Source organism: Lissotriton helveticus, chromosome 1_2 (genome assembly GCF_964261635.1).
Source record: "Lissotriton helveticus chromosome 1_2, aLisHel1.1, whole genome shotgun sequence".
Classification (NCBI taxonomy): domain Eukaryota; kingdom Metazoa; phylum Chordata; class Amphibia; order Caudata; family Salamandridae; genus Lissotriton; species Lissotriton helveticus.
Window position 1 is genome coordinate 395,386,537 of NC_136058.1, and position 12,570 is coordinate 395,399,106.

Here is a 12,570-nt window from a genome sequence, read left to right on the forward strand (position 1 = left end):
GGAGAATTTTGCGAATCATATGCAATTGACCAAAACACGCTGATGAAACCTGGTTGAATTGAGATTTACAGGATAACTCGTTGTTGAACCAGAATCCGAGATTCCTGGCTGAGTCCACAGGTTCCGGAGGGGGTTTAACTCCATTGGCCACCATCATAAATCATGGACGCGCTGACACTGGGATCCAGCAATAATGTTTTAATGGTTCGTTTTTGAGCACTTTGTAATTTGTTAGTCAGAGCGGCTAACAAGTGGCATTTTTGAATAGAAAATCTTTTTTACTTACTCAGTTCTATTCTCCTGCTCCTAACTCCCCGGTCCACCGTGAGCATTGCTCGATTGTTGTGGAGGGAGTTTCTCCTTCTTTTCTATTTTTCCTCAGTGGCATTTAACACACTTCCTTTAGGAAGAGGTGAGTGTTCTAGCGCTCTAACATCTTTCCCTTTAAAACCGGATGCTGGGGGTGACGTGCAGCGGGCGTGCGCAGCGGGGGCGCCAGCGGCATGCCAAAGGCAAGCCCGTCTGCACCCAACCGCGCCATTTCGTCACCCGGAGCCAGGACCCATGCGGTTCACTTACTCGTCAATCAGTGCATTCCAGCACTATCATCACTTACTCTAGACAGGAGCTGATTTCCATTAAAGATTGTATTTCGTCTCCCTCTGCAGGTAATGAGCTTTACACTTGTATTCACCGATTCCCCCCCTCGGTGAAGGCCCGTTATCTTGCCTTCTATGTGGCTACCACAGCTTGCCACTCTCCCTGGCCAATGTCTCCTCTGTCACTGTCGATACCTACAGTGCATCTGTAACCAACTGGGATTGCTTTTTGGCGAAGGTTCGCTCCATTCCCAAGCATTCCACTAACATATGGGACCTATTAGTTTCAGCTTCCTCGGACATAGGATTCCTAACAGAAACCTCCTCCGCTCCGGATATTGCTATGGTGGTTCCTGACGGATATCGCATCTTAAAACTAGATAGGCCACATAAAACTTGTGGTGGAGTTGCAATTATTTATAAAGATCCAGTAATAGCGACAATATTAGACCAATATTGTAGTGACAACATAGAGATTCTTATATTCAGAATCGATCTTCACTCACAATTAAGCTGGAAGGGAGCTCTTGTTTATCGACCCCGGTCCTCTTGCTATTTCTATCTCACTTCTTCAGGACCTGATTGCCCCCTATGTGATATCAACAAATAAGTTCTTATTATTAGGCAATTTTAATGCTCATAGTGACAACCCTGATGATTCGGATGCCACCACGTTCCAGAGGGAAATGTCTGCTCTTGGACTCACAAAAAGGAACAATACTCCGACACATATTGCTGGCCATGTTTTAGACCAAATCCTCTCCAATTCATTCGATATCTCGTATAAAGCCACTACTCCTCAAACATGGTCGGATCACTCGTGCATATCTTTTGATCTGACTGGCACCCGTGAACATGTATATAAAAAGGCTCCAATAATGCACACATACAGACAGTGACAGAAACTCACTCCCAGTAAATTTCGTGCTGCACACACCCCTGAATATTAAGGGTGGGCGTAGTTCGCGAAGTAGCGCTACGCGAAGCTACGCGAAGTGCACTTCGCACTACGCGAACTTCACGTAGCACTACGCGAGCTGCGTAGTAGCATGTTCGCACTGTGCAAGATGCGTTTTCAATGATTGCACAGTGCGAACAAGCATCCGGCACTGTTCAATCATTGAAAACGGCAACTTGCACAGTGCGAGCTGTAGTTTTCTGCTGCTCGAGTAGATTTTTACTCGAGCGGCAGCTTTCTCAACGCAAACTGGTAGTTTCTCATCGCGAGCAACTGCGAGCATGCGCAACCACTCGCAATGAGAAACCTGACCTCCCCGCGTTGAGAATCTCACCGGGATGTCATTTTGTTTGCTCGCGGTCGCGAACATGACGTTGAGGACCGCGAACAAGCAAAAAATGACCGCTGCACTACGCTACGTTGCACTACGCGTGTTCGCACTGTGCTACGTGCAGCTCGCGTAGTGCGAAGTTGTGCAAACTTCGCAAACTACGCAAGCGTAGCGTAGTGCTTCGCCCAGGGTTAATATTAACCCATTTCGAACACAGTCGACAATCATTTGTCGTCCTTTCATAATACAATTAAGCTCACTCTAGATATCTTAATTCCTGAGAAAAAATCCTGCGTGGCCCCCACTCGTACACAGTCACCTTGGTACACAGCGAATCTGCGCCAAGAGAAAAGCAAATGTAAAAGGTTAGAGTGACAATGGCGCCGAAATAAAAATTATACAAGTAGGAACATTATAAAGTGGCTCTAGACTTCTACCACAAAAATTTTAAACTCGCACGGAAAAATCATATAGCCAGCCAGCAGGAGCAAGCAGGCAACACCCCCAAAACCCTCTTCCACATCCTAAAATCTCTCACTAATCCTTAAACTTGCAATTCAGAAGAGGAAGCAACTCAACCACTGTGCGATAATATAGCTAATCATTTCTCACAAAAAATAGAGAACATCTACAATAAGATATTAGCTTTCCCTACTAACACTAACTACATTTCTCCAACTGGCCACGACCTGGCTCTTAAAAATCAGCTTACCTTAAAAGAATTTCCCTGGCTCACTATTCAGGATACAGAATCATTACTAAAATCCGCCAAATCGGGCTCTCCCAGAGATTTATTACCCACCAAAGAAGCAAAAAAACTTGCAGCCGAATTAGCTGAGCCTATCTGCTCCATCCTCAATTGCTCCATTAAACAGGGCCATCTCCCTAAAGAATGGAAGGATGCGCAGATCATGCCCATTAGGAAAAAACTTAAACTATCTCCTAGTGAAGTGTCCAACTACCACCCTATCTCTTTACTTTCTCTGTATAGCAAACTACTGGAAAAGCATATTAAGGTCCATCTCTCCACTTTTATAGAAGCTTCCTACTGCCTTGATCATTCCCAGTCATGTTTTCGCCCCTTGCACAGCACTGAACTAGCATTGGTGAACTTAACTGGGGATATTCGTATGCTGGCGGACGATGGTCAAGCAGTGATTCTTATACTGCTTGACCTGTCCGCCGCTTCTGATACCATTTCTCATCAAATCCTGCTGGACAGATTGAGCTCTAAAGGCGTCCAGAATTCTGCTTTGGCCTGGCTTCAGGACGCAAACAGTCAAACTTGGACCTTTTTTTTCTAAGACCACCCAAGTCACCAAAGGGGTACCGCAGGGGTCCTGCCTGAGCCCACCCCTGTTTAATGTATATATTGCTCTTCTCTCAGCTCTGCTTAGGAAGAATGGGTTTATCCCAATCTCCTACGCGGATGACACTCAACTCATCCTATCTTACAAGAAAGATATTCCTGACATCCAAAACATGTTCAGAGAAAGGATGAGAGCCACAACTTCTTGGATGAGCAGTAACTTCCTGCAGCTTAATGCAGGAAAGACGGAAGTCATACTCTTCAAAGACGCGATCACCAGTAGGTCCCCTAGTTGGTGGCCTGATGACTTGGGACCATCGCCTCTGCCAAAGAAAGTTGTCAAAAACTTAGGGGTGTTAATGGACAAAGATCTTAACATGGATGAAAACATAGCTGCAATAATAAAAGCTTGTTTCTATGCACTTAGCCTCCTCCGTAAGGTTTTTTATTTTTTACCCGTATCCACAAGTAAAACCCTTGTTCATGCTCTGGTACTCAGCCGTCTGGACTTCAGCAATGCTTTGCTGATTGCCGCTAAGGAATCAGCATTGCAAGGTCTTCAGGTGGTCCAGAATACTGCTGCTCGCCTGGTAACTGGCGCCCCCAACCGTGCCCCTTCACTTCCCCTGTTGCGTAAGCTTCACTGGCTGCCGGTTCGCAAAAGAATACATTTTAAAATCTGTTGCATCGTTTTTAAAGGCATAAACCAGATGGGCCCTGCCTATCTCGCACATAAGCTAGTGGAATATTTACCGCCCCGCTCCCTTCGTTCTGAAGGGAAGGACCTGCTCACGGTCCCGCGCATAAGGCTAACCAGGTTGGGAGGAAAATCTTTCTTCTACCTCGCTCCTAAACTCTGGAATCAACTACCTCTTGAGATTCGTCTCACCACCAATTACTTACACTTCAGAAAGAAGCTCAAAACGATACTCTTCTAATTTTGTTACCCAGCGCATCAGCTGTCCTTAGCGCTGAGATACCCCATTCGGGGTGATTCAGGCGCTTTATAAATGACATAAATAAAAATAAATAAAAGTAGAGGTGCAGGAGGGTTTTTTGATGAAAAAACCGCATCTCGGTATAAGAAAACTGATTACCTAACCAACGGTAAACTTGGTGGAAGTTACAGCCAACTCGGGCCGGGCTAGGACCGGGCAGCGGCTGTACAGATGGTGAGAGCAAAAGCACCATAGTAGCGTAATCATTGGACCCTGGGGAAAAAAAACCCCCAGTAAATTCACTGCTCCCATGACAACAAATACCAGAATGCCCTTTTATTCTGGTTGCCAGACCTAGCCAGATCCATTTGCGAGGTCTGCAAGACGGATGCCTGCCAGTCATTGAAAGAGGGAGGAAAGGGATCCTTCCATTTCTTGCAGATCTCCCTTCTGGCCAAAAGCACAGCGTAGAACACCAGATTTTTCACTGAACTCTGAACGCCATCTAGGATCCCAAAGATCGCAAGAGGGAGCTCCATGGTTACCTGAAAACCCAGCGATGCTGTGAGAGTGTTGCTGATTGCTTCCCAAAATGTATCCAAACGGGGGCATTCGAAGAACATATGGGCATCCGAGGCTGCCACTAGCCCGCACTTGGCACACGCTACCGAGTTGCCCTCTGTGAATTTAGAAAGTCTAAGGGGGGAATAATATGCCCTATGGAGGGTGTAGAGATGATTTCTACGTAGCCATGAAGGCTTCACAATGTTCCATAAAAGCCCAAATGAGGCAGTCCAGAGCTCTTGCAGGTTGTGGCCAGTAAGTGAAGATCCCCACAACAAGTCCGGTAAGCTAAAGTTACAGTCCATTTCTTCAAGTATAAGTTTATACCACTGGGAGATCTCTTTTTTTGCCGGTGCGCTGTCCACTAGGTCAGCAATTAGTAGGCTGTAGCCTCCAAGTGGAAACCTATTCCCCCATGGGGCAAAAAGCTGTAGGAGTGGGCCCAGCTGGCCATTTGCAAATATTTAAACCTTGAGAAGTTGGGGCCAATTTTGTTTTGGAGATGTTCCCATGAAAGCAGTTCCCCTTCGAAAAAAAGGTCGCCCCAGACTTCAAGACCTGCTTCTCTTAGTGGGACCGCTAAGCTATCACCTAGCCAGGCGGGATTTTCAGGTAAACCCCATAGCGGTGTTCTGTTACAGAAATACCCCAGCTTTATAGATTTTGTTACTTCAGACCACTTTTTTGCCAATCCTTGTCGGACCTTCAATTACAATTTTTTTTTTAATTTCGGGTTGCCAAATTTGAATAAAAAGCCCGACTGACTAACACCTTCCCCATCCAGCATAGCTGAAAACATAGAGCCGACCCCGTAAGCCGTGGGCATTTTCAGCAACATTCGGGTGTGTGATAGCTGTAAAGCCCATGCATATAACTTTAGGTCAGGGGCGACCAAACCCCCCTTATCCCTACGCCGTCTAAGCTTCTTCCAAGCAATTCTTGGCAGATGCTTGTTCCAAATAAAAGATGTGATTTCTGATTGTAATTTAGCTAACAGTGATTGGTCAAAATGTAGGGGGATGGTATTAAATAAAAAAGAAATTTTGGGTAAAATCGACATTTTTATCAAATTAACCCTCCCAATTGATGAGAGCGGAAGATGGGACCATACTTGCAGAAGCTTACGACACTCTTTTGCTACTTTTGAAAAATTGACTGCAGCAAGTCTATTGATATCTTTTCCGATGTTCAGACCCAGATACAGCATTGAGGAGCTAGCCTGTGGTGCTCCCATTGTCGTTCCAGACAAGCATCTCAGTCTTTGCATCGTTAATCTCGTAACCAGATACTTGGCCAAATTCGTGGGCAATTTTTAAAATTGCAGGGAGTGCAGTGCTGACCTCTGATGTAAGAATGAGCACATCATCGGCATATAGGGCTACCTTCCTCTCCCATCCTCCGGAAGAAAAAGGTTTGATATTAACCTCAGTTGTTGCGCAAAGGGTTCAATATAAAAATCGAATAGGAGAGCGGAGAGAGAGGGCAGCCCTGCCGCGTCCCCCTTGAGATGGTAAAGGGGTCCGAAAGGTCTCCATTCACCAGCAGGCGCGCAGTTGGGTTGCGATATAGGAGACCAACAGCCCGGCAGAAACCCGCACCCACGCCAAACTTGGCCAAAGCCCCCAACAGATATAACCAATTGACCCTGTCGAAGGCCTTGGTTGCGTCCAACGTAAGGGCGGCCAATGGAAGGGTCTCGGCCGATGCCATGTCAATGGCACCTATCAGATCAAAAGTTAGCTCATATAGTTGGCGCCCCTTCACAAATCCCTTTTGATCTTGATGGAGGACCAAGGGCGCAACCGAGGCCAGCCTAGATGCAAGAACTGTGGTAAAGATCTTATAGTCCACATTCAAGATTGATATTGGCCTATATGATCCGCACGCATCCATTGGTTTAACAGGTTAATAAGGGTAATAGAAGCATTATCCCAAGATGCTGGGGGCAGCTGACCTTCGAGTAAGATTTGATTAAACAAACTAGTAAGATAGGGGACTATTTCTATTTCCAGAGCTCTATAGATTTCGGCTGGCAGCCTATCAGGTCCGGCAGCCTTCCCTTTCTTGCTCTTTTTAATGGCTGACCTTACCTCTTCCTCGGTAATAGTGCTGTCCAAAAATTTAAATTGCTCAGTGGAAAGTGAAGGTAGAACAATACCCCTCAGCCAGCCGTTAATAAACTCTAAGTCAATCTTGTTTTCCTCCTTATAGATAGTTTGAAAAAACTCTCTAAAGGCCCTCCTTATATCGTCATCCGTTGAAAAAGTGTTATTGTCCACTGTGATAACAGCTATGTTATTGCGGACCAGGTCTATTTCGGTCTTCCACGCCAATAGTTTCCCTGCCCCTTCACCATATTCAAAATGGGCTAATTTACTGGCCTCCCATTTCTGTTGGATTCTAAGATTTAAAACGGAGCCCAGGTTGCCTTTCAGGACCAACAATTGGTTTCGAAGCTGGTTTAGAACAGACTCGGGAGCTGTATAATTAGTGTCTATGTCATGTTGTATTTTGACTATATTAGCTTCAATAGAAGTAATTTCCTCCCTATGTTGCTTCCTACGGTAGGAAACTTTACCAGTAATAAGTCCTCTCAAGAAGGCCTTAAACAAGTCCCAGATAATCCTACTGGCCGCCGAGCCACTGTTGGATATCATAAAATTATGGGCCTCAGTTTTAAAATCAGCCGTGTCCTCTGGATGAGAGAGAAGAGAACGATCAAAAGACCACATATTAAAAGATTTCTTAATGGGCCAAACCAGTTCCATTGCTACCGCAGAATGATCCGATAGATGCAGAGGGAGGTAATTAATACTCCTGACAGAATCTACCAGTCTCTGGCTATTTAAAATAAAATCTATCCTAGACTGGTGATGATATTTGTAGTCCCGAAAGGAAACACCTTGTTGTTGTCCTGACCTCACTCTCCAGATGTCAACAAACCCATATTGCTTCATTGAGCTATGTAACAAAGACCTAGACTTAGAAAGAACCAGGGGGCGACTATTAGCAGATTTATCCAGCAGGGGATCCAATACAACATTAAAGTCACCTGCAAAGATAATAGGTTCGGGAATAGACAGCAAGTGCGAAAAAATCGACTCTAAAGTAACCCTGGGCGTAGTTCGCGGAGCCGCACTCCGCGGAGCTCCGCGAAGACGCACTTGCACTCCGCGACCTACGCGTAGCTCCGCGGACATGCGTAGTTGCTTGCTAGACCCGTTCGCGCGCCGTTTTTCATCTTCGGGAGCGCGGTGCGCGTGTTCGGGGCGCTGCCTGCATGCTCAGTATGGCTAGCGCGCTAAGTTACCCAAGAGGTTTGTCCCGCCCGCTTGCGTTCCCTTATTTCCTGTCCCGGGTCACAAGTCACGTGTTCGGGTTGTGCAAGACATGTTCGGGAACTCATCTACTCGTTCGCACTACAAAAGTGCGTGATCGCGGTAAATATCGTGCGAACCTACCCACGCGGTCGCGACAGGCGCAGCCATCTTGGATTGCACACTCTGGCTATGGTTTTGGGCCTACTTTAGCATCTAGCTCATATCTCTTCAATCCTGGTCTTTTTACCCACTTTTTCAAAGTTTCTTTAGTTATTACCTATCTCTCTCTGTGCCTAGGTTTATATTTTTCATTTTATTTCTACTTTTACAACTTTTTTTCAACTTTTCTATTGTTTTATTTTACTTCCTTCTTTTACCTTGCTTCTTCTTTCCCCTACCTTTTTGTCTTGAACTTTTCTTCTCCCCTCCACCCAGAACCATGGTGAAGGGCGCCAGCAGCATCGGCGGCTCAAAGGGCAAGGCGCCTGTGCCCAAAAAAACCCGGCTGCCTTGCGGCAGAATGCGCCCCTCAGGGGTGACGGCCCGCCAACTTTTTGGGGAGGAGGAGGTGGCTGCCCTGGTCTTTTTTCTCCAGCGCCACCTCCCCTTGACCTTGGCAGCAGGCGGCAGGCCCGGCTCCGGCTACCAGATTGAAGAGCATCTCCGGCGGTGGGCGAAGGTGCGCCGGGCAGTCTTCCGCTGCTCCGGTATCCGGCATACCCACCATCAGCTGTCCCACCGCTGGGCAGACATTTTGGACCGGGAGCAGGACCTGTTGGACCTGCTTGGTGTCGAGGTCGTGGGTCTTGGTGAGTGGCTACCCAAAAAAAAAAGTGTGTATATATATATATATATATATATATATATATATATATATATATATATAGTAGTATAAGTATTGTTATTGTTATTGTTATTGTATCTTTCTAAATCTTGGCTGAATAAGTAACGCGATGACTGGTGCTCCTAGTTACATTTCCAATGTATTCCGTTATATCTACTGTAATTGTATGATACTGGTCTGTGCTGCTCTTCTTCACTGACTCTTGCGTGTTGCTTTTGCTGTTTATTGATGTGAGATTTTCTTTATTGTAGAGAACTGAAGTTAGTTAATGCTATTAATAGAGTCTTGTCCTTCCTTTGTCCGTCAGTGAAATAGCGGTGGATGGATAATTGTACGTAGTTTGCATATTGTATCATTTTTTTCACGGCCTTCTCTTCTGCATGAATCCTCCTCTGGCAATGAATGCTAAAGTTACTTTGTTCTTCTTACCTCAGCCAGGGCCGGCTTTCGCATGTGCAAGCCATCACACCAATATATATCCTTAATTTAATAATCCTCTGAGGATGGATACATATTTGCGTGGAGGCCCCTGGCAGGGATTTGGTGCATCCGGCTCTGTTCCACTTCCAAACACCCTGACTCCCCCCACTTCACTGGCCTCCGTGCTCCGCCCCGACCTCCTCTTCCGGGGCCCACTACCTACGCTCCCTGCCCAGGACCACCATGAGCCTAGAGCCGCCCCTGCCTCAGCCCTCCATAGAACTGATGTAGTTTGTTTAGTGAGTGGGTAGGCTTAGCAGCAGTAGCATTCAGTCAGTAGCAGAACAAAATATGATGCAACGAACGTACAATTTCGTGTATGCACAAAGTTAAGCATGTCTCCTCCTTGTGATCTATGCATTTTGCTGGCAAAAATAAAAAAGAAATGCCTACTTACAGATAATTGCTTACCCCATTCTTGAATCGGTGGTGTTGTTCAGGTGTTACTGCCTCTGTGTTACTTAGTAATCTGCAATCAGAATGTTTATGGAACATTTGATTTGTTTGCTCCAAGTATACAGTCAGTGAATCCTGCAAGGCAGTAGTCATTTGGTAGATCAATGTTTGTTTTTTAATGTTCTAGCAGTGGTTTTTGAAATGATGTCTATGTTTCACAGCACTCAATGTTTTTCTCTTTCTTTATTATTTCTTACATGAACCACAGAACCCAGGGGCAAGCAGAAGGCTGGGACCGAGTCGGCGGGTGAATCACAGGCACAGAGCTCCTCTACTGAGGATCCTGCTGCTGTCCCCAGTAAGTCCAACAGTGCTTTCTTTTGGAACAATGATATTTCCCTAACTTTCTAACGGAGCTTTTTTTTCCAACCGATTAATGACATTTCCTTCCTAAATAAATTTTGACAAATGCTTTTTTGATTTTCATTATGTTTTCAAAATTTGGGGTATCTGATTCTGTCCCTGCCTTTCTGTTCCTTCAAAGAGCCTCTGCTATGACTCTCTGTGCTACTACTAGTATTAGACTGTCTGTAGGTAAGCTTGCCCTGTTGCCCACTCTTTAGTTAAGGTATTAATCTTTTCAAAAAATCTGTGATAGAATAGCTGTAGGCACAGGGTCCACTCCTGTCTTATGCTTTTTCCTCTGTAATGTCTCTGCTTTGCCAATTGACACCAACCAAGTATGCATCCAGATGTTAGTCTAGTATTTTGTAAACGTTAGTATACCACTACTACTCTTGTGGGTATTCTTCTATGCAGTCACATACATAACTATGTATGCACCAGAAAATTGGATGTTGGTGATAGACAGGTTGGACCTTACTTACACCTCAGTCACAGAACTCTGAGGAACCCACAATTCACTGAACGACAACCTATATGGGCTCAGTCATTGGTCAATTATTCAATTATCCCACTCCTGAACCCCAATACCAAGATGCCCAATGCTTTTATTACACAATCCATAACCTAAGTAACCCCCTTTTGCTCACTCACTCGTGTAAGTCTACAAGACAACAGACACTGAAAATATACTTCAGAGTCAATGTGGTACTTCAAAAGCTTTATTTTGTTAGAAGTAAGTAAGTAACATCAATGTTTTAAGTTGTTCCGTGAAATACGTCAAGGGGCCCACCAGAAAAAATCCAGAGTTAAAAAAGGCTGAATAAAGTAATCTACATTTGTACAGCTACTAGTGCACGATAGGGAAATGTGGGAAATGTCAGAGACCCCTCACCATTGAACGTATACTGGTTACATATGCCTCTTTTTGGTAAGCTCTGGAAATCTCTGCTTCGTAGAAGGAAATCTTCTCATCTGCTGAAAAATAATGACAAAAGTGGTGCACGTTAGACAGTATGAAATACATTTATGCAAGTTTGTTGCAGTCATGCTAAAAAAAGGTGTAACCTGTAAGCAAACTCGATTCCACAATCCACATACAAAAAGTAAATACGGGCCTTTTTATTTTCCAACCTCTTCAGGTGTATGCATTGAACAATCATGTGGCCTCAAAGGCGTCTTCTCGTACTGCGCAACAAGCTGCGAGGTAGCATGTGCAAAACTGTATACATTGATGTACAAAGGTTACATGGTTCAGTTCAAATTTCCAAGGACTAGAGTAGCAGTAGAGATGAGATGAGCTTGGGTACCATACCATAACAAATGAATGCTAATATGTGTAGTGACTCTGCTGTACTATGCAATGTGGACTACTACTGATTACGTTGTACTTAACTGTTTTGCAGAACTCCATTCTTGGTGAACAAGTACAATGGGGGCTGTGCATCCATCTAAAAAGGTGTACTTATTTTTATAGGTGCAGAACCCGTACCATCCACCAGTGCCGACGGGGACAGCGGCGCAGCGTCAGTAGAGGCGATCCCGGAGGGGACAGTACCAGAGGCACCTACACCAGCACCAGCAGCAGTGGGGGGGGAGCCAACAGCGGCGGGCGATGGTAAGTTACATTCAATAGTGATCCGCATTACTTGGTGGGAGGGGAAAACTTCCTCACTGTACTCTGAGATTTATAATGAACTTGAAGTTCTACTGGACAATATATGACGCCACCTTTATTTGTCATTACCATGCTTAGCATTACCACCGGCGAGAATTGATAAAATAACAGGCCTCTTCTATCTGACTACAACTCAGCTGTGAAACGTTGGTGGCAGACTAAAAGTCTTATCCACAACATGACTGCGATGGATTAACACTAAGGAGATCGATTTTAAGTATGATGAAAGGAGCAAGGAAAAAGCACCAATCATCTAATATAGAAGGATACTTTGGAATCAGCAATGCAGGTGGCTGATAGCAGTCGGATGAATGGGTTGTTGTGGAAGCATGGAAAGGGGAAAACACAGCTGCCTGCGTGGTTGGGAGACACACCCAATATTGGTGGGTAGTGGATAGTCTCAGCTGCGGTGTTTTGGTCAAACCCAAAGGCAAGGGAAGGAGGGGACGACTGGATGCATGGGTCGTTGCTGGTGAAACACAAACCACCTAAGGTTTGGTGCGCGATATAAAGAATGATAGTCTCTACTAGACATTTACTACTATCTGGCCCCTGTTAATTAATGTTAGTTTGAGACTGTTCCCGGAAGCAGAGTATATGATATAAAACGAGATATGAAAAAGACAGGTGTTCGTATGTGTGTGACCGTTGAAATACACCCATGCTACTAGGGCAGGCATAATGCCGTGCCAAAAAGTCTAACAAATTAATTATATAGGCCGTAGAATGTTCAAGATAGATGCAACACAAT

At 45.1% G+C, this 12,570-nt stretch overlaps 1 long non-coding RNA gene across 1 annotated transcript in view; it reads right to left on the reverse strand.

The window, feature by feature from the left end:
• Positions 1-11,121, reverse strand: part of LOC144807955 (uncharacterized) — a 93,181-nt gene extending 82,060 nt beyond the window's left edge. The window contains exons 1-2 of the long non-coding RNA XR_013606536.1: positions 11,037-11,121; positions 9,741-9,812 (exon numbers count right to left, since the gene is read on the reverse strand). This is a non-coding gene — a long non-coding RNA (uncharacterized LOC144807955). The remainder of the gene's footprint in view (positions 1-9,740; positions 9,813-11,036) is intronic.
• Positions 11,122-12,570: the final 1,449 nt, after the last annotated feature.